The sequence below is a fragment of the Salmo salar genome, chromosome ssa01, assembly GCF_905237065.1.
Source record: "Salmo salar chromosome ssa01, Ssal_v3.1, whole genome shotgun sequence".
NCBI lineage: Eukaryota > Metazoa > Chordata > Actinopteri > Salmoniformes > Salmonidae > Salmo > Salmo salar.
Window position 1 is genome coordinate 160,378,609 of NC_059442.1, and position 16,327 is coordinate 160,394,935.

Below are 16,327 nucleotides of genomic sequence, written 5' to 3' on the forward strand. Positions count from 1 at the left end.
GAATGTAATCAGTTTCATTGGGATGAAGACAGCTTTAGAAGAATGTAATCAGTTTCAGTGTGATGAAGACAGCTTTAGAAGAAGTAATCAGCTTCAGTGGGATGAAGACAGCTTTAGAACAATGTAATCAAGCTTCAGTGGGATGAAGACAGCTTTAAACGACTGATCAGCTTCAGTGGGATGAAGACAGGTTTAGAAGACTATAATCAGCTTCAGTTTGATAAAGACAGCTTTAGAAGACTGTTATCAGCTTCAGTGGGATGAAGACAGCTTTAGAAGAATGTAATCAGTTTCGGTTGGATGAAGACAGCTTTAGAAGACTGCAATCAGCTTGAGTGGGATGAAGACAGCTTTAGAAGAATGTAATCAGTTTCAGTGGGATGAAGACAGCTTTAGAAGAATGTAATCTGTTTCAGTGTGATGAAGACAGCTTTAGAAGAATGTAATCAGTTACAGTGGGATGAAGAAAGATTTAGAAGAATGTAATCAGTTTCAGTGGGATGAAGACAGCTTTAGAAGAATGTAATCAGCTTCAGTGGGATGAAGACAGCTTTAGAAGACTGTAATCAGCTTCAGTGGGATGAAGACAGCTTTAGAAGAATTTAATCAGTTTCAGTTGGATGAAGACAGCTTTAGAAGACTGTAATCAGCTTCAGTGGGATGAAGACAGCTTTAGAAGAATGTAATCAGTTTCAGTGGGATGAAGACAGCTTTAGAAGACTGTAATCAGCTTGAGTGGGATGAAGACAGCTTTAGAAGAATGTAATACGCTTCAGTGGGATGAAGACAGCTTTGGAAGAATGTAATCAGTTTCAGTGGGATGAAGACAGCTTTAGAAGAATGTAATCAGCTTCAGTGGGATGAAGAAAGCTTTAGAAGAATGTAATCAGCTTCAGTGGGATGAAGACAGCTTTAGAAGAATGTAATCAGTTTCAGTGGGATGAAGACAGCTTTAGAAGAAGTAATCAGTTTCAGTGGGATGAAGACAGCTTGAAGACAGTACTGATCAGCTTCAGTGGGATGAAGACAGCTTTAGACGAATGATCAGCTTCAGTGGGATGAAGACAGGTTTAGAAGACTGTTATCAGCTTCAGTTTGATAAAGACAGCTTTAGAAGACTGTAATCAGCTTCAGTGGGATGAAGACAGCTTTAGAAGAATGTAATCAGCTTCGGTTGGATGAAGACAGCTTTAGAAGACTGTACTCAGCTTCAGTGGGATGAAGACAGCTTTAGAAGACTGTAATCAGCTTCAGTGGAATAAAGACAGCTTTAGAAGACTGTAATCAGCTTCGGTTGGACAAAGACAGCTTTAGAAGACTGTAATTAGCTTCAGTGGGATGAAGACAGCTTTAGAAGAATGTAATCAGCTTGGGTGGGATGAAGACAGCTTTAGAAGACTGTAATCCGTTTCAGTTGGATGAAGACAGCTTTAGAAGAATGTAATCAGCTTCAGTGGGATGAAGACAGCTTTAGAAGAATGTAATAAGTTTCAGTGGGATGAAGACAGCTTTAGAAGAATGTAATCAGCTTCAGTGGGATGAAGACAGCTTTAGAAGAATGTAATCAGTTTCAGTGGGATGAAGACAGCTTTAGAAGGATGTAATCAGCTTCAGTTTGGGATAAAGACAGCTTTAGAAGAATGTAATCAGCTTCACTGTGATGAAGACAGCTTTAGAAGACTGTACTCAGCTTCAGTGGGATGAAGACAGCTTTAGAAGACTGTAATCAGCTTCAGTGTGATAAAGACAGCTTTAGAAGAATGTAATCAGCTTCGGTGGGATGAAGACAGCTTTAGAAGAATGTAATCAGTTTGAGTGGGATGAAGACAGCTTTAGAAGACTGTAATCGGTTTCAGTGGGATGAAGACAGCTTTAGAAGACTGTAATCAGCTTCAGTGGCATGAAGACAGGTTTAGAAGACTGTAATCAGCTTCAGTTTGATAAAGACAGCTTTAGAAGACTGTAATCAGCTTCAGTGGGATGAAGACAGCTTTAGAAGAATGTAATAAGTTTCAGTGGGATGAAGACAGCTTTGGAAAATGTAATCTGTTTCAGTGTGATGAAGACAGCTTTAGAAGAATGTACTCAGTTTCAGTGGGATGAAGCCAGCTTTAGGAGAATGTAATCAGCTTCAGTTGTTTGAAGACAGCTTTAGAAGACTGTAATAAGCTTCAGTGGGATGAAGACAGGTTGAAAAGACTGTAATTAGCTTCAGTGGGATGAAGACAGCTGTAGAAGAATGTAATCAGTTTCAGTTGGATGAAGACAGCTTTAGAAGACTGTAATCAGCTTCAGTGGGATGAAGACAGCTTTAGAAGAATGTAATCAGTTTCAGTGGGATGAAGACAGCTTTAGAAGAATGTAATCAGCTTCAGTGGGATGAAGACAGCTTTAGAAGAAAGTAATCAGCTTCAGTGGGATGAAGACAGCTTTAGAAGACTGTAATCAGTTTCAGTGGGATGAAGACAGCTTTAGAAGACTGTAATCAGCTTCAGTTTGATAAAGACAGCTTTAGAAGACTGTAATCAGCTTCAATGGGATGAAGACAGCATTAGAAGACTGTAATCAGCTTCGGTTGGATGAAGACAGCTTTAGAAGACTGTACTCAGCTTCAGTGGGATGAAGACAGCTTTAGAAGACTGTAATCAGCTTCAGTGGAATAAAGACAGCTTTAGAAGACTGTAATCAGCTTCGGTTGGACTAAGACAGCTTTAGAAGACTGTAATCAGCTTGAGTGGGATGAAGACAGCTTTAGAAGACTGTAATCAGCTTGAGTGGGATGAAGACAGCTTTAGAAGAATGTAATAAGTTTCAGTTGGATAAAGACAGCTTTAGAAGACTGTAATCAGCTTGAGTGGGATGAAGACAGCTTTAGAAGAATGTAATAAGTTTCAGTGGGATAAAGACAGCTTTGGAATAATGTAATCTGTTTCAGTGTGATGAAGACAGCTTTAGAAGAATGTAATCAGGTTCAGTGGGATGAAGAAAGCTTTAGAAGGATGTAATCAGTTTCATTGGGATGAAGACAGCTTTAGAAGAATGTAATCAGTTTCAGTGTGATGAAGACAGCTTTAGAAGACTGTAATCAGCTTCAGTGGGATGAAGACAGCTTTAGAAGACTGTAATCAGCTTCAGTGTGATGAAGACAGCTTTAGAAGAATGTAATCAGCTTCGGTTGGATGAAGACAGCTTTAGAAGACTGCAATCAGCTTGAGTGGGATGAAGACAGCTTTAGAAGAATGTAATCGGTTTCAGTGGGATGAAGACAGCTTTAGAAGAATGTAATCAGTTTCAGTGTGATGAAGACAGCTTTAGAATAAAGTAATCAGCTTCAGTGGGATGAAGACAGCTTTAGAAGACTGTAATCAGCTTCAGTGGCATGAAGACAGCTTTAGAAGACTGTAATCAGCTTCAGTTTGGATGAAGACAGCTTTAGAAGACTGTAATCAGCTTCAGTGGGATGAAGACAGCTTTAGAAGAATGTAATAAGTTTCGGTGGGATAAAGACAGCTTTAGAAGAATGTAATCAGCTTCAGTGTGATGAAGACAGCTTTAGAAGAATGTAATCAGCTTCAGTGGGATGAAGAAAGCTTTAGAAGAATGTAATCAGTTTCATTGGGATGAAGACAGCTTTAGAAGAATGTAATCAGCTTCAGTGTGATGAAGACAGCTTTAGAAGACTGTAATCAGCTTCAGTGGGATGAAGACAGCTGTAGAAGACTGTAATCAGTTTCAGTTGGATGAAGACAGCTTTAGAAGACTGTAATCAGCTTCAGTGGGATGAAGACAGCTTTAGAAGAATGTAATCAGCTTCAGTGGGATGAAGACAGCTTTAGAAGAATGTAATCAGCTTCAGTGTGATGAAGACAGCTTTAGAAGAATGAATCAGCTTCAGTGGGATGAAGACAGCTTTAGAAGAATGTAATCAGTTTCAGTGGGATGAAGACAGCTTTAGAAGAATGTAATCAGCTTCAGTTTGATGAAGACAGCTTTAGAAGAATGTAATCAGCTTCAGTGGGATGAAGACAGCTTTAGAAGACTGTAATCAGCTTCGGTTGGACTAAGACAGCTTTAGAAGACTGTAATCAGCTTGAGTGGGATGAAGACAGCTTTAGAAGACTGTAATCAGCTTGAGTGGGATGAAGACAGCTTTAGAAGAATGTAATACGTTTCAGTTGGATAAAGACAGCTTTAGAAGACTGTAATCAGCTTGAGTGGGATGAAGACAGCTTTAGAAGAATGTAATAAGTTTCAGTGGGATGAAGGCAGCTTTGGAAGAATGTAATCTGTTTCAGTGTGATGAAGACAGCTTTAGAAGAATGTAATCAGCTTCAGTGGGATGAAGACAGCTTTAGAAGGATGTAATCAGCTTCATTGGGATGAAGACAGCTTTAGAAGAATGTAATCAGTTTCACTGTGATGAAGACAGCTTTAGAAGACTGTTATCAGCTTCAGTGGGATGAAGACAGCTTTAGAAGACTGTAATCAGCTTCAGTTTGATGAAGACAGCTTTAGAAGAATGTAATCAGTTTCGGTTGGATGAAGACATCTTTAGAAGACTGCAATCAGCTTGAGTGGGATGAAGACAGCTTTAGAAGAATGTAATCGGTTTCAGTGGGATAAAGACAGCTTTGGAAGACTGTAATCAGTTTCAGTGTGATGAAGACAGGTTTAAAATAAAGTAATCAGCTTCAGTGGGATGAAGACAGCTTTGGAAGACTGTAATCAGCTTGAGTGGCATGAAGACAGCTTTAGAAGACTGTAATCAGCTTCAGTTTGATAAAGACAGCTTTAGAAGACTGTAATCAGCTTGAGTGGGATGAAGACAGCTTTAGAAGAATGTAATCAGTTTCAGTGGGATAAAGACAGCTTTGGAATAATGTAATCAGTTTCAGTGTGATGAAGACAGCTTTAGAAGAATGTAATCAGCTTCAGTGGGATAAAGAAAGCTTTAAAAGAATGTAATCAGCTTCATTGGGATGAAGACAGCTTTAGAAGAATGTAATCAGTTTCAGTGTGATGAAGACAGCTTTAGAAGACTGTAATCAGCTTCAGTGGGATGAAGACAGCTGTAGAAGAATGTAATTAGTTTCAGTTGGATGAAGACAGCTTTAGAAGACTGTAATCAGCTTCAGTGGGATGAAGACAGCTTTAGAAGAATGTAATCAGTTTCAGTGGGATGAAGAAAGCTTTAGAAGAATGTAATCAGTTTCAGTGGGATGAAGACAGGTTTAGAAGAAAGAATCAGCTTCAGTGGGATGAAGACAGCTTTAGAAGAATGTAATCAGTTTCAGTGGGATGAAGACAGCTTTAGAAGAATGTAATCAGCTTCAGTTTGATAAAGACAGCTTTAGAAGAATGTAATCAGCTTCAGTGGGATGAAGACAGCATTAGAAGACTGTAATCAGCTTCGGTTGGATGAAGACAGCTTTAGAAGACTGTAATCAGCTTCAGTGGGATGAAGACAGCTTTAGAAGACTGTAATCAGCTTCAGTGGAATAAAGACAGCTATAGAAGACTGTAATCAGCTTCGGTTGGACTAAGACAGCTTTAGAAGACTGTAATCAGCTTGAGTGGGATGAAGACAGCTTTAGAAGACTGTAATCAGCTTGAGTGGGATGAAGACAGCTTTAGAAGAATGTAATACGTTTCAGTTGGATAAAGACAGCTTTAGAAGACTGTAATCAGCTTGAGTGGGATGAAGACAGCTTTAGAAGAATGTAATAAGTTTCAGTGGGATAAAGACAGCTTTGGAATAATGTAATCTGTTTCAGTGTGATGAAGACAGCTTTAGAATAATGTAATCAGGTTCAGTGGGATGAAGACAGCTTTAGAAGGATGTAATCAGTTTCATTGGGATGAAGACAGCTTTAGAAGAATGTAATCAGTTTCACTGTGATGAAGACAGCTTTAGAAGACTGTTATCAGCTTCAGTGGGATGAAGACAGCTTTAGAAGACTGTAATCAACTTCAGTTTGATAAAGACAGCTTTAGAAGAATGTAATCAGTTTCGGTTGGATGAAGACATCTTTAGAAGACTGCAATCAGCTTGAGTGGGATGAAGACAGCTTTAGAAGAATGTAATCGGTTTCAGTGGGATAAAGACAGCTTTGGAATAATGTAATCAGTTTCAGTGTGATGAAGACAGGTTTAAAATAAAGAATCAGCTTCAGTGGGATGAAGACAGCTTTAGAAGACTGTAATCAGCTTGAGTGGCATGAAGACAGCTTTAGAAGACTGTAATCAGCTTCAGTTTGATAAAGACAGCTTTAGAAGACTGTAATCAGCTTGAGTGGGATGAAGACAGCTTTAGAAGAATGTAATAAGTTTCAGTGGGATAAAGACAGCTTTGGAATAATGTAATCTGTTTCAGTGTGATGAAGACAGCTTTAGAATAATGTAATCAGTTTCAGTGGGATAAAGAAAGCTTTAAAAGAATGTAATCAGTTTCATTGGGATGAAGACAGCTTTAGAAGAATGTAATCAGTTTCAGTGTGATGAAGACAGCTTTAGAAGACTGTAATCAGCTTCAGTGGGATGAAGACAGCTGTAGAAGAATGTAATTAGTTTCAGTTGGATGAAGACAGCTTTAGAAGACTGTAATCAGCTTCAGTGGGATGAAGACAGCTTTAGAAGAATGTAATCAGTTTCAGTGGGATGAAGACAGCTTTAGAAGCATGTAATCAGTTTCAGTGTGATGAAGACAGGTTTAAAAGAAAGAATCAGCTTCAGTGGGATGAAGACAGCTTTAGAAGAATGTAATCAGTTTCAGTGGGATGAATACAGCTTTAGAAGACTGTAATCAGCTTCAGTTTGATAAAGACAGCTTTAGAAGACTGTAATCAGCTTCAATGGGATAAAGACAGCATTAGAAGACTGTAATCAGCTTCGGTTGGATGAAGACAGCTTTAGAAGACTGTACTCAGCTTCAGTGGGATGAAGACAGCTTTAGAAGACTGTAATCAGCTTCAGTGGAATAAAGACAGCTTTAGAAGACTGTAATCAGCTTCGGTTGGACTAAGACAGCTTTAGAAGACTGTAATCAGCTTGAGTGGGATGAAGACAGCTTTAGAAGACTGTAATCAGCTTGAGTGGGATGAAGACAGCTTTAGAAGAATGTAATAAGTTTCAGTTGGATAAAGACAGCTTTGGAATAATGTAATCTGTTTCAGTGTGAAGAAGACTGCTTTAGAATAATGTAATCAGGTTCAGTGGGATGAAGACAGATTTAGAAGAATGTAATCAGTTTCACTGTGATGAAGACAGCTTTAGAAGACTGTTATCAGCTTCAGTGGGATGAAGACAGCTTTAGAAGACTGTAATCAGCTTCAGTTTGATAAAGACAGCTTTAGAAGAATGTAATCAGTTTCGGTTGGATGAAGACAGCTTTAGAAGACTGTAATCAGCTTGAGTGGGATGAAGACAGCTTTAGAAGAATGTAATAAGTTTCAGTGGGATAAAGACAGCTTTGGAATAATGTAATCTGTTTCAGTGTGATGAAGACAGCTTTAGAATAATGTAATCAGTTTGAGTGGGATGAAGACAGCTTTAGAAGATTGTAATCAGCTTCAGTTTGATAAAGACAGCTTTAGAAGAATGTAATAAGTTTCAGTTGGATAAAGACAGCTTTAGAAGACTGTAATCAGCTTGAGTGTGATGAAGACAGCTTTAAAAGAATGTGATAAGTTTCAGTGGGATAAAGACAGCTTTGGAATAATGTTATCTGTTTCAGTGTGATGAAGACAGCTTTAGAATAATGTAATCAGGTTCAGTGGGATGAAGACAGCTTTAGAAGAATGTAATCAGTTTCATTGGGATGAAAACAGCTTTAGAAGAATGTAATCAGTTTCACTGTGATGAAGACAGCTTTAGAAGACTGTTATCAGCTTCAGTGGGATGAAGACAGCTTTAGAAGAATGTAATCAGTTTCGGTTGGATGAAGACAGCTTTAGAAGACTGTAATCAGCTTCAGTGGGATGAAGACAGCTTTAGAAGAATGTAATCAGTTTCAGTTGGATGAAGACAGCTTTAGAAGACTGTAATCAGCTTCAGTGGGATGAAGACAGCTTTAGAAGAATGTAATCAGTTTCAGTGGGATGAAGACAGCTTTAGAAGCATGTAATCAGTTTCAGTGTGATGAAGACAGGTTTAAAAGATAGAATCAGCTTCAGTGGGATGAAGACAGCTTTAGAAGAATGTAATCAGTTTCAGTTTGATAAAGACAGCTTTAGAAGACTGTAATCAGCTTCAATGGGATGAAGACAGCATTAGAAGACTGTAATCAGCTTCAATTGGATGAAGACAGCTTTAGATGACTGTACTCAGCTTCAGTGGGATGAAGACAGCTTTAGAAGACTGTAATCAGCTTCAGTGGAATAAAGACAGCTTTAGAAGACTGTAATCAGCTTCGGTTGGACTAAGACAGCTTTAGAAGACTGTAATCAGCTTGAGTGGGATGAAGACAGCTTTAGAAGAATGTAATAAGTTTCAGTTGGATAAAGACAGCTTTAGAAGACTGTAATAAGCTTGAGTGGGATGAAGACAGCTTTAGAAGAATGTAATAAGTTTCAGTGGGATAAAGACAGCTTTGGAATAATGTAATCTGTTTCAGTGTGATGAAGACAGCTTTAGAATAATGTAATCAGTTTCATTGGGATAAAGACAGCTTTAAAAGAATGTAATCAGTTTCATTGGGATGAAGACAGCTTTAGAAGAATGTAATCAGTTTCAGTGTGATGAAGACAGCTTTAGAAGACTGTAATCAGCTTCAGTGGGATGAAGACAGCTGTAGAAGAATGTAATTAGTTTCAGTTGGATGAAGACAGCTTTAGAAGACTGTAATCAGCTTCAGTGGGATGAAGACAGCTTTAGAAGACTGTAATCAGCTTCAGTTTGATAAAGACAGCTTTAGATGACTGTTATCAGCTTCAGTGGGATGAAGACAGCTTTAGAAGAATGTAATCAGTTTCGGTTGGATGAAGACAGGTTTAGAAGACTGTATTCAGCTTCAGTGGGATGAAGACAGCTTTAGAAGAATGTAATCAGTTTCAGTGGGATGAAGACAGCTTTAGAAGACTGTAATCAGCTTCAGTTTGATAAAGACAGCTTTAGAAGAATGTAATCAGTTTCGGTTGGATGAAGACAGCTTTAGAAGACTGTAATCAGCTTGAGTGGGATGAAGACAGCTTTAGAAGAATGTAATAAGTTTCAGTGGGATAAAGACAGCTTTGGAATAATGTCATCTGTTTCAGTGTGATGAAGACAGCTTTAGAATAATGTAATCAGTTTGAGTGGGATGAAGACAGCTTTAGAAGATTGTAATCAGCTTCAGTTTGATAAAGACAGCTTTAGAAGAATGTAATAAGTTTCAGTTGGATAAAGACAGCTTTAGAAGACTGTAATCAGCTTGAGTGTGATGAAGACAGCTTTAAAAGAATGTGATAAGTTTCAGTGGGATAAAGACAGCTTTGGAATAATGTTATCTGTTTCAGTGTGATGAAGACAGCTTTAGAATAATGTAATCAGGTTCAGTGGGATGAAGACAGCTTTAGAAGAATGTAATCAGTTTCATTGGGATGAAAACAGCTTTAGAAGAATGTAATCAGTTTCACTGTGATGAAGACAGCTTTAGAAGACTGTTATCAGCTTCAGTGGGATGAAGACAGCTTTAGAAGAATGTAATCAGTTTCGGTTGGATGAAGACAGCTTTAGAAGACTGTAATCAGCTTCAGTGGGATGAAGACAGCTTTAGAAGAATGTAATCAGTTTCAGTTGGATGAAGACAGCTTTAGAAGACTGTAATCAGCTTCAGTGGGATGAAGACAGCTTTAGAAGAATGTAATCAGTTTCAGTGGGATGAAGACAGCTTTAGAAGCATGTAATCAGTTTCAGTGTGATGAAGACAGGTTTAAAAGATAGAATCAGCTTCAGTGGGATGAAGACAGCTTTAGAAGAATGTAATCAGTTTCAGTTTGATAAAGACAGCTTTAGAAGACTGTAATCAGCTTCAATGGGATGAAGACAGCATTAGAAGACTGTAATCAGCTTCAATTGGATGAAGACAGCTTTAGATGACTGTACTCAGCTTCAGTGGGATGAAGACAGCTTTAGAAGACTGTAATCAGCTTCAGTGGAATAAAGACAGCTTTAGAAGACTGTAATCAGCTTCGGTTGGACTAAGACAGCTTTAGAAGACTGTAATCAGCTTGAGTGGGATGAAGACAGCTTTAGAAGAATGTAATAAGCTTGAGTGGGATGAAGACAGCTTTAGAAGAATGTAATAAGTTTCAGTGGGATAAAGACAGCTTTGGAATAATGTAATCTGTTTCAGTGTGATGAAGACAGCTTTAGAATAATGTAATCAGTTTCATTGGGATAAAGACAGCTTTAAAAGAATGTAATCAGTTTCATTGGGATGAAGACAGCTTTAGAAGAATGTAATCAGTTTCAGTGTGATGAAGACAGCTTTAGAAGACTGTAATCAGCTTCAGTGGGATGAAGACAGCTGTAGAAGAATGTAATTAGTTTCAGTTGGATGAAGACAGCTTTAGAAGACTGTAATCAGCTTCAGTGGGATGAAGACAGCTTTAGAAGACTGTAATCAGCTTCAGTTTGATAAAGACAGCTTTAGATGACTGTTATCAGCTTCAGTGGGATGAAGACAGCTTTAGAAGAATGTAATCAGTTTCGGTTGGATGAAGACAGGTTTAGAAGACTGTATTCAGCTTCAGTGGGATGAAGACAGCTTTAGAAGAATGTAATCAGTTTCAGTGGGATGAAGACAGCTTTAGAAGACTGTAATCAGCTTCAGTTTGATAAAGACAGCTTTAGAAGAATGTAATCAGTTTCGGTTGGATGAAGACAGCTTTAGAAGACTGTAATCAGCTTGAGTGGGATGAAGACAGCTTTAGAAGAATGTAATAAGTTTCAGTGGGATAAAGACAGCTTTGGAATAATGTCATCTGTTTCAGTGTGATGAAGACAGCTTTAGAATAATGTAATCAGTTTGAGTGGGATGAAGACAGCTTTAGAAGATTGTAATCAGCTTCAGTTTGATAAAGACAGCTTTAGAAGAATGTAATAAGTTTCAGTTGGATAAAGACAGCTTTAGAAGACTGTAATCAGCTTGAGTGTGATGAAGACAGCTTTAAAAGAATGTGATAAGTTTCAGTGGGATAAAGACAGCTTTGGAATAATGTTATCTGTTTCAGTGTGATGAAGACAGCTTTAGAATAATGTAATCAGGTTCAGTGGGATGAAGACAGCTTTAGAAGAATGTAATCAGTTTCATTGGGATGAAAACAGCTTTAGAAGAATGTAATCAGTTTCACTGTGATGAAGACAGCTTTAGAAGACTGTTATCAGCTTCAGTGGGATGAAGACAGCTTTAGAAGAATGTAATCAGTTTCGGTTGGATGAAGACAGCTTTAGAAGACTGTAATCAGCTTCAGTGGGATGAAGACAGCTTTAGAAGAATGTAATCAGTTTCAGTTGGATGAAGACAGCTTTAGAAGACTGTAATCAGCTTCAGTGGGATGAAGACAGCTTTAGAAGAATGTAATCAGTTTCAGTGGGATGAAGACAGCTTTAGAAGCATGTAATCAGTTTCAGTGTGATGAAGACAGGTTTAAAAGATAGAATCAGCTTCAGTGGGATGAAGACAGCTTTAGAAGAATGTAATCAGTTTCAGTTTGATAAAGACAGCTTTAGAAGACTGTAATCAGCTTCAATGGGATGAAGACAGCATTAGAAGACTGTAATCAGCTTCAATTGGATGAAGACAGCTTTAGATGACTGTACTCAGCTTCAGTGGGATGAAGACAGCTTTAGAAGACTGTAATCAGCTTCAGTGGAATAAAGACAGCTTTAGAAGACTGTAATCAGCTTCGGTTGGACTAAGACAGCTTTAGAAGACTGTAATGGGGAGGAGAGAAGCAGCTTTGAGTGGGATGAAGACAGCTTTAGAAGAATGTAATAAGTTTCAGTGGGATAAAGACAGCTTTGGAATAATGTAATCTGTTTCAGTGTGATGAAGACAGCTTTGGAATAATGTAATCAGTTTCATTGGGATAAAGACAGCTTTAAAAGAATGTAATCAGTTTCATTGGGATGAAGACAGCTTTAGAAGAATGTAATCAGTTTCAGTGTGATGAAGACAGCTTTAGAAGACTGTAATCAGCTTCAGTGGGATGAAGACAGCTGTAGAAGAATGTAATTAGTTTCAGTTGGATGAAGACAGCTTTAGAAGACTGTAATCAGCTTCAGTGGGATGAAGACAGCTTTAGAAGACTGTAATCAGCTTCAGTTTGATAAAGACAGCTTTAGATGACTGTTATCAGCTTCAGTGGGATGAAGACAGCTTTAGAAGAATGTAATCAGTTTCGGTTGGATGAAGACAGGTTTAGAAGACTGTATTCAGCTTCAGTGGGATGAAGACAGCTTTAGAAGAATGTAATCAGTTTCAGTGGGATGAAGACAGCTTTAGAAGACTGTAATCAGCTTCAGTTTGATAAAGACAGCTTTAGAAGAATGTAATCAGTTTCGGTTGGATGAAGACAGCTTTAGAAGACTGTAATCAGCTTGAGTGGGATGAAGACAGCTTTAGAAGAATGTAATAAGTTTCAGTGGGATAAAGACAGCTTTGGAATAATGTCATCTGTTTCAGTGTGATGAAGACAGCTTTAGAATAATGTAATCAGTTTGAGTGGGATGAAGACAGCTTTAGAAGATTGTAATCAGCTTCAGTTTGATAAAGACAGCTTTGGAATAATGTAATCTGTTTCAGTGTGATGAAGACAGCTTTAGAATAATGTAATCAGTTTCATTGGGATAAAGACAGCTTTAAAAGAATGTAATCAGTTTCATTGGGATGAAGACAGCTTTAGAAGAATGTAATCAGTTTCAGTGTGATGAAGACAGCTTTAGAAGACTGTAATCAGCTTCAGTGGGATGAAGACAGCTGTAGAAGAATGTAATTAGTTTCAGTTGGATGAAGACAGCTTTAGAAGACTGTAATCAGCTTCAGTGGGATGAAGACAGCTTTAGAAGACTGTAATCAGCTTCAGTTTGATAAAGACAGCTTTAGATGACTGTTATCAGCTTCAGTGGGATGAAGACAGCTTTAGAAGAATGTAATCAGTTTCGGTTGGATGAAGACAGGTTTAGAAGACTGTATTCAGCTTCAGTGGGATGAAGACAGCTTTAGAAGAATGTAATCAGCTTCAATTGGATGAAGACAGCTTTAGATGACTGTACTCAGCTTCAGTGGGATGAAGACAGCTTTAGAAGACTGTAATCAGCTTCAGTGGAATAAAGACAGCTTTAGAAGACTGTAATCAGCTTCGGTTGGACTAAGACAGCTTTAGAAGACTGTAATCAGCTTGAGTGGGATGAAGACAGCTTTAGAAGAATGTAATAAGCTTGAGTGGGATGAAGACAGCTTTAGAAGAATGTAATAAGTTTCAGTGGGATAAAGACAGCTTTGGAATAATGTAATCTGTTTCAGTGTGATGAAGACAGCTTTGGAATAATGTAATCAGTTTCATTGGGATAAAGACAGCTTTAAAAGAATGTAATCAGTTTCATTGGGATGAAGACAGCTTTAGAAGAATGTAATCAGTTTCAGTGTGATGAAGACAGCTTTAGAAGACTGTAATCAGCTTCAGTGGGATGAAGACAGCTGTAGAAGAATGTAATTAGTTTCAGTTGGATGAAGACAGCTTTAGAAGACTGTAATCAGCTTCAGTGGGATGAAGACAGCTTTAGAAGACTGTAATCAGCTTCAGTTTGATAAAGACAGCTTTAGATGACTGTTATCAGCTTCAGTGGGATGAAGACAGCTTTAGAAGAATGTAATCAGTTTCGGTTGGATGAAGACAGGTTTAGAAGACTGTATTCAGCTTCAGTGGGATGAAGACAGCTTTAGAAGAATGTAATCAGTTTCAGTGGGATGAAGACAGCTTTAGAAGACTGTAATCAGCTTCAGTTTGATAAAGACAGCTTTAGAAGAATGTAATCAGTTTCGGTTGGATGAAGACAGCTTTAGAAGACTGTAATCAGCTTGAGTGGGATGAAGACAGCTTTAGAAGAATGTAATAAGTTTCAGTGGGATAAAGACAGCTTTGGAATAATGTCATCTGTTTCAGTGTGATGAAGACAGCTTTAGAATAATGTAATCAGTTTGAGTGGGATGAAGACAGCTTTAGAAGATTGTAATCAGCTTCAGTTTGATAAAGACAGCTTTGGAATAATGTAATCTGTTTCAGTGTGATGAAGACAGCTTTAGAATAATGTAATCAGTTTCATTGGGATAAAGACAGCTTTAAAAGAATGTAATCAGTTTCATTGGGATGAAGACAGCTTTAGAAGAATGTAATCAGTTTCAGTGTGATGAAGACAGCTTTAGAAGACTGTAATCAGCTTCAGTGGGATGAAGACAGCTGTAGAAGAATGTAATTAGTTTCAGTTGGATGAAGACAGCTTTAGAAGACTGTAATCAGCTTCAGTGGGATGAAGACAGCTTTAGAAGACTGTAATCAGCTTCAGTTTGATAAAGACAGCTTTAGATGACTGTTATCAGCTTCAGTGGGATGAAGACAGCTTTAGAAGAATGTAATCAGTTTCGGTTGGATGAAGACAGGTTTAGAAGACTGTATTCAGCTTCAGTGGGATGAAGACAGCTTTAGAAGAATGTAATCAGTTTCAGTGGGATGAAGACAGCTTTAGAAGACTGTAATCAGCTTCAGTTTGATAAAGACAGCTTTAGAAGAATGTAATCAGTTTCGGTTGGATGAAGACAGCTTTAGAAGACTGTAATCAGCTTGAGTGGGATGAAGACAGCTTTAGAAGAATGTAATAAGTTTCAGTGGGATAAAGACAGCTTTGGAATAATGTCATCTGTTTCAGTGTGATGAAGACAGCTTTAGAATAATGTAATCAGTTTGAGTGGGATGAAGACAGCTTTAGAAGATTGTAATCAGCTTCAGTTTGATAAAGACAGCTTTAGAAGAATGTAATAAGTTTCAGTTGGATAAAGACAGCTTTAGAAGACTGTAATCAGCTTGAGTGTGATGAAGACAGCTTTAAAAGAATGTGATAAGTTTCAGTGGGATAAAGACAGCTTTGGAATAATGTTATCTGTTTCAGTGTGATGAAGACAGCTTTAGAATAATGTAATCAGGTTCAGTGGGATGAAGACAGCTTTAGAAGAATGTAATCAGTTTCATTGGGATGAAAACAGCTTTAGAAGAATATAATCAGTTTCACTGTGATGAAGACAGCTTTAGAAGACTGTTATCAGCTTCAGTGGGATGAAGACAGCTTTAGAAGAATGTAATCAGTTTCGGTTGGATGAAGACAGCTTTAGAAGACTGTAATCAGCTTCAGTGGGATGAAGACAGCTTTAGAAGAATGTAATCAGTTTCAGTTGGATGAAGACAGCTTTAGAAGACTGTAATCAGCTTCAGTGGGATGAAGACAGCTTTAGAAGAATGTAATCAGTTTCAGTGGGATGAAGACAGCTTTAGAAGCATGTAATCAGTTTCAGTGTGATGAAGACAGGTTTAAAAGATAGAATCAGCTTCAGTGGGATGAAGACAGCTTTAGAAGAATGTAATCAGTTTCAGTTTGATAAAGACAGCTTTAGAAGACTGTAATCAGCTTCAATGGGATGAAGACAGCATTAGAAGACTGTAATCAGCTTCAGTTTGATAAAGACAGCTTTAGATGACTGTTATCAGCTTCAGTGGGATGAAGACAGCTTTAGAAGAATGTAATCAGTTTCGGTTGGATGAAGACAGGTTTAGAAGACTGTATTCAGCTTCAGTGGGATGAAGACAGCTTTAGAAGAATGTAATCAGTTTCAGTGGGATGAAGACAGCTTTAGAAGACTGTAATCAGCTTCAGTTTGATAAAGACAGCTTTAGAAGAATGTAATCAGTTTCGGTTGGATGAAGACAGCTTTAGAAGACTGTAATCAGCTTGAGTGGGATGAAGACAGCTTTAGAAGAATGTAATAAGTTTCAGTGGGATAAAGACAGCTTTGGAATAATGTCATCTGTTTCAGTGTGATGAAGACAGCTTTAGAATAATGTAATCAGTTTGAGTGGGATGAAGACAGCTTTAGAAGATTGTAATCAGCTTCAGTTTGATAAAGACAGCTTTAGAAGAATGTAATAAGTTTCAGTTGGATAAAGACAGCTTTAGAAGACTGTAATCAGCTTGAGTGTGATGAAGACAGCTTTAAAAGAATGTGATAAGTTTCAGTGGGATAAAGACAGCTTTGGAATAATGTTATCTGTTTCAGTGTGATGAAGACAGCTTTAGAATA